The following is a 6,766-nucleotide window of genomic DNA, read 5'->3' as shown; positions in this document are numbered from 1 at the left end:
GACCAGAGTGTACCAGGCACTGCAAGTCCTGGTTGGTGGGAGCACTACAAGATCTAAGCTGGTAATTAAGCTTAGGGGGATTCATGCTGGTGCCCCATCTTTTGGACGCTAAGGTTCAAAGTGGGGGTCATACCATGACAGGCAGGCTGCAGAAAGCATGGATAATGGGACTGCAGGTGAATAGGAGCAGTGGTAGTAAAGTAAGGGTTTTAATTCTGAAGACTGAGCCAAGGATATAGGTGGCCTAGTCTCAGAGATAAAGTGAAGTCTGTCTTGTGGACTGAAAGGAAGCTGGTATCATCCTAGGTATTCTTGTGAAGAAGGAGAGATCAGAGTGTGGTTGCAGGGAGTCTAATGGGGAGACAAGACTAAAGTAGGGTTCTAGGGCCATTACTGAGTAGGAGGTGGAAGACTTAAGCGACCTGATTCTGGAGTGGTTGGGAAAGATACAAGAACCTAGTGTTCCTATGCAGAGGCCTTAACCAGGAAAGTGGGAAACTCTTGATTTAAAACAAAATTGTTTTATTATATTTATTCATATTACAGCAGCACCCAATGACCATAATCAGATCAGGGCCCCAACATGCTGGGCACTGTACAAACATATAGTAAGAAGTGATCCTTGTCCCAAAGAGTTTAAGTTAAGCACGCACATAAATGTATGCATGTCCAAAATGACTTCAGCAATATCTGGATTACTTATACCTTTTTGACTCCAGTCAGTTTGGTCAGAGGCCTGGGTATAGTACAGAAGCTGCATTGATGGTCTTGTTTAAAGATCTCTTCTTGGTGATGGAGGAAGATCAAGTATCTCTGCTGTTTCTTTTAGATCTGTAGCTACCTTTGATGCCATTGACCATGAGAATTTACTGATTCACCTGTAGGCATTTGAAGTGGTGTACAGTGACTGGCATAGGTTTTATTGATGCAGCTACATGAATAAATGGGCTCACTTTAGCATGGCACTTTCCCTTTCTTTTTAATTGATCTCAGAGGCTGTATTAGACAGCTGTTCATCTGCTCAGAGGGCTGTCTTGTGGACTTTTATGAGATTCCATTTTGTTACCCCTCTGGTGCAAACTATAGACAAGGCTGTTAGTAAGGAAGTACGAGTTACGATGCCTCAATATACTGATGGTGCCTAGCTCCATATTTCTCTCTCTTCAAGTTCGAATCCTGCCTGAGCAGTAAGATTATTTACTCAGTATCTAATAGAGATTGAGGCCTGGGTGAAAGCTAGCTGTCTGAGAACTAGTGGAAAGAGAGATGATTATAGGGTTGGGGAATCAGCCAGATTATTAGTGGCAGTGATATCAGCACTTTTGATTGTCTTGACATATGTGCTATGTGTTTCTATGGTTTAAAAGTCGGATGGATGGGTGGGATCCACAAAGGGAGTTAGGTGTCACCATGCTGTGTGTTGTGGCTTCTAATTTTGAGGTGCTTAGAAAATCCCAGGAGCAAAACTGCGATCCACAAAGCTGGAGTTAGGCACTTGGGCTCCCTCTGCAATGAATGGGGAAAGGCAGGTGCCTAGAATGTGAGCCACAGAAGCCAGCACACTAGGCGGGGAGCAAGCCAATTGGAGATGCTGATGAGAAGGGTGTGTCCTAAGCCCTGCTCCTCTCTCAAAGATAGATGCCTAAATCTGGGCTGCAAGGGGGTGCCTGTCTCTGCCTAGTGATCCACGAAAAAGAAGAACCCGCTGCCTGGCATCAGGTGGCTTTGGCACCCAAGCTGTTTCTTGCAGAAATGAATTAGGTGCCTACCTTGCTCCCTGCAAAGTGGCTGGAGGAGGAGCTGAGCGTATAACTTTTAGCCCACTCAGTCACCTGGGATGTGAGAAGTCCAGGTTCAATTCCCTCTTGTCCTGCTAGAGGGAGAGAGCATTTGAACAGAGGTTTTCCATGAGTGTGGTCTAAACGCTGAGCTATGGCATAGTCATGGGCGGTGGGTGAAGGCTAGCCCCCTGCCCTGCTTGTTCCGGCCAAGGCCATGCTCCTGCTCACTACTCTCACCCACCCTTGTGGCAGGGGGGCTGAGAGTTTGGTCGGGGGGTAGAGGGGGAGGCCTGGGACTGCAGTGGAGCTCTTGGCCCTGACCAGGACTCCAAGCCTGGAGCCCCGCCCCCTTATGTCCCCTTTGACCCATAGCCTTGCCCCCACTCCACCTCTTTCCTCCAGGCCCCACCCCCCATTCACTCTTCCCCCCTCACCCACTGCCACTCCAAAACCAGAAAAGCTGCCATCAGAAGCTGTCTTCTCCACACTGTATCGGTTACTCAACAGGTGCCTGGACAATGGCGAATTAACCTTCTACTACTTGGCTTTGTATCACTTCTACGTTTATGAAATAGGCCCAGATTAGGAGATCTTTTTGATTGGGGCACACTCTGGGAAGCCTTTGACAGCTGGTTGCCCAAGCCCATGGCTAAAGACACAAGGGAACTCCCTTCTCTCCCTTCTTTGGAGAAAAGTTGTTTAAAACCATGGGGGGGGGGGGGGCTCACGACAGTTTAGTGCCTGTTGGAGGGCATTCTTAAAGTGCAGTTCTCTGAAAAGGTAATCTGTAAAAAAATTATATTGTCTCTAAATGATTGCCTTATCAGTTGTGGATGGTTTACAAATAAAACAATGCATTCTCTTATTGCTGGCACTATAAATTTCACTGGGATCTGGGAGTTAAACTGGGTTCTTTTCTTTTTGCACGTTATCACCAGGTTCTGCATGTTGGCTTGTGTCCTTAGTGACCCTTCTGCAAGCTTATTGCCTTCAGCATTCAGTTACTTTCCCATGTCATCGTCCTCATGGAGCAGAACCAGTAGCAAGTTGCACCCAGGACAGCAGAGGCAGATGAAGACATCACAGACTGCTACTGTTCTTGAGTCCAGTATCAGTTACAATCCTGGCCTAAGTGGAATCCTGTCAGGGCTTAGATTCCATAGTACAAAGGCCTTTATGAATACCTAAGATAGATATAATCTACACATGGGGTAGGGAGAGGAGAGTAAAACCTGCTGTCCCACCCTTTAAAGTATCTTGTAGCCTGGGGGAAATCGGGAGAAGCAACCCCATCCCGGGCAAATTCCTTTCTGGCAGCATGTCAAACGAGCACAAACGGGTGGAGTCTTTCATAGTGTGGCTGAACATAATTTACATATCTTTAACCTCTTTAAATCTAGGGACCAAAGCCTATTCTGATTATACCCAGAGTGTCAATACCATGTCTTTTTGCAAACATGGCAAGCCACTGTCAAGGTGTATAATGGCTGTAGTGCTCATTTAAGGTTTATCCTCCAACATTATGACTTTCTTAGGTGTTTGATGATATCTTCTGCTTTACTATATCTGGAGAAGATTATAGAGGACTTAACATTCAGGACAGAGAGGGAGGTTTTATCTGCAAATCAGGAAGCTCAGAGCAAATTTAACTCTGCTGCCTTGCATAGGCACATAATAGTTGTCAGGGATTTCAGTATGTGATCTTACATCACAGGGCTATGTAGATACTTTATGTATGTAATAGGCATAGTATAATGTATATCCTGTATACTCTATTGCAGGCCTGCACAACTCGTAAAGCGGGAAGGGCCATTTTACTCCTAAGAAAACAGCTGAGGGCTGAAACGCGCCCGGCCCCGCCAAACCCCCCCCCCAGCACTGCTGAAACACGCCCCACAACGCTGCCCAGCCCCCCAAAACACAACCCCACCAGTGTCGCCCAGCACCCCAAAACACCCCCCCAGCACCGCCCGCCCTGCAAAAACCCCCCCCTCAGCACCACCCAGCCCCCCCCGAAATAATCCCCCCCAAGTGCCACCTGCCTAGCGGAAACAAACTCTCCTTACCCAGCTCCGCCCCGCCAAAACAGTGGTATTGAACCTTGGTAATATGTTATAGCAAGCCCCTAAGGTAGTATAATTAAGGTAAAAGAAAAATGTCTTTTTGCTAGAACTAGAATAAGATCTTCCCTCACTTTGTAATCAATTGCCCTGTTGAATGAATGAGAAGGGACTGAGGAAGGCTGGAAGGCAGCATCTCCAGACAGCTGCAACCCTTGGAGAGGGGATGGGAGCCAGACCAGATCAGTAGAACAGGTCAGCCATTGACTCCTAGCTCGTCTCCTCAGCCCCCCTCCCCTGCTGCCGGCTCACCTGCCCCACCCGCCACTGCCCGCCTGCTCACCTCCTCAGCCCTCTTCCCCCTCCGCCAGCTCACCTGGCTCCCCGCCAATGCCCGTCCGCTCGCCGCCTCAGACCCCAATCAGCTGTTTAGGTGGGAAGCCTGGGAGGGCTGAGAAGCAAGCAGTGGCTTCGTGCTCAGGCCGGCGGAGGTGAGCTGGGGCGCGGAGCGGTTCCCCTGCATGCCCCCCTGGGTTACCTGCTGCGGCGCAGGTGGCCCTTCCAGCCCAGCTCACCTCGGCTCTGTCTCCACCTCGCTGGGCCTGAGCATGAAGCTGCCACACTGCTTCTCTGCCCTCCCAGGCTTCCCGTGCAAACAGTTGATTCGTGGGAAGCAGGGGGGAGAGGGTGAAGTAGGGTGGTGGTGAGCTGGGGCCAGCCGCCGGCTCACCTGCCCCCCAGCCATTGCCCGCCCGCTTGCTTCCTCAGGCCCCCTCCCCTGCTGCCGGCTCACCTGCCCCCCCCTGCCACTGCCTGCCCGCTCGCCTCCTCAGCCCCCCTCCCTCACCCGCTGCTTGCCTACTCAGCCCCCTCCGGGGGCCGGAGCAACCCACGGGCCGCATGTTGTGCAGGCCTGCTCTATTGCAACGCTGACCTAAAATCTGCTTATGGTCTCCAGTCTACACAGTAAATTTTATGTCTGCATGAGGTACATTAAACAATTGAGGGTTTTATTGAATTAAATATGAAAATGGTTAATTCAGTCAGTACTATATATCCCTTGTAATTTAATTTGAGATTGTTTATTTTATGGTGCCCCAAATATTTGTTTACAGCATGCTGCAGGCTTCTGTATCAAAACTGTGTAACTGAATAATAGAAGTAGGCCAAGAGGGTGCTGGGAGTTTTGTCACTTGACTAGCAAACAATTGGGGGTTTTGGCTCTTGCAAAAATGTGGATGCAGTTTGGGTTTATAGAGCAAGATCATTAGCTAAATGTTAAAAGATCAGCAGTGCAATAGTTAACAATACTTTGGTAGTGACATTTGTAGACGATCACACTTTATTGTGTCAGGCTGTTCACGCTGATGCAGATATTGATTTATACTTGATTCACATTTGGAACATTTTTCATCACAACCAGACAGGCTAGAAACTTTGTTTTAAATGAAACTTTGGATTTTAGAGCCCAAGTGAGCAACTAAAGGTTTATTCTGCAACAATTTTTTTTTAAAGTAATTTTCTAACCCTCATGGTTACAAAGAAAAGCTGGAAAATATGAATCCTAAAAGCTCAAAAACCAGAAGGCAAATATAAAAGATCCCAAACTTTTACTTTTTAAAAATTGCATGGTTTTTAAGCTAATGGGATTTTTTTTGTGGGGGGAGGCAGTGCTGATCTGTGGTTTTTGAATGCTTGAGGTTGAAAATATTGCAGCCTTCCCGCTTTCTCACAGCTCATGCAGTAGAGGCTCCTACCTGAAGCTCCAGAGGTGTCCCAGGTTTGATCCTGGCTAAGGATGACTAGGGTCTGTCTGTGTTAACGCTTGCCTAGGCTCTCACACATGCCCCCTGACTACTCTCAGTGTAATTACATCTCATTGCCACTTGAGGTCAGCAGCTGCTGAGAAAAAGCCATTAAGTTAGCAAACACCATCTGGCTTTATTACTCCATTTTCATTCACTTTAGACTATATGAAGATTAATGTGTTCTTCACACCCATCCATCGTTGGCACTGTAATTCTGCAAAAGCAGAGGACCCCTTTTGTAGGAACGCAAACTTCAGTAAGTATGCTTCCTTCTGAGTCAGCACTGAGCAGTGTCTTGGGGAATGGTGCTGTGGAGTGCTGACTGGCTTCACCGAGCAGTGTTGATGCCTACAGTACTAGAGAGTGGTGTTCTGTATGATGTAATGGTGGTGACTCAGTACCCAGCAGTAGTAATATTTACATGATACTTTTCACAACAAGTAGGTGTTTTAACACTGGCATCGTGGCCAAATCTCAGCTCACGTATTTCCTTTTTTCTCCTTTCCCTCCTGTGGTTTCATCTGGTGAATCGTTTTTCATTTCCTGGCCTAAGTAGTTGTGTAGTGTTGCTAGTCAATACACACTGTGCTCCATCCCAGAAATGTCTGCATTTCAGTAGTTTGAAATTATCCCCCTTCATGACTGATGCCAACCAATGTTTCTGGAGAACCTTTCCTCCAAAGATCTCTAAGCACTGGACACACTTAACAAACAATATATTTGGGGAGCAGTGTCTTGATCACTGAAATGAATTAGGGAAAATATAGGTTAACCATTAGGAAATGCTTTATAGCTAGAAGAACAAACTGCCAAATGAAGTTGTGTAATTGCCATTGCTAGATATTTGTCAAGGCTTTACATACACACCCATCTATCAGAGATGGTTTAAGGATAATGAAATCAGTCTTACCCCAATGCAGGGATGTTGACTGAATGAGTCACTTTAGGTATATTTCACCCCCAAATAATTATTTTTATGCTTCCCACCTTACCCTAACCAGAGTTACAACAGCAGACATGGTTTCAGCACAAAATCAAAAGAAAATAGCCCTTTCCTCTCAAATATACCCCATACCTAAATGAAAGAAGGAACATGTGATAGAAAGTAGAGCCAAAA

Source organism: Chelonoidis abingdonii, chromosome 1, assembly GCF_003597395.2.
Source record: "Chelonoidis abingdonii isolate Lonesome George chromosome 1, CheloAbing_2.0, whole genome shotgun sequence".
Classification (NCBI taxonomy): Eukaryota; Metazoa; Chordata; order Testudines; family Testudinidae; genus Chelonoidis; species Chelonoidis abingdonii.
Note: the sequence above shows the minus strand (reverse complement) of the source record.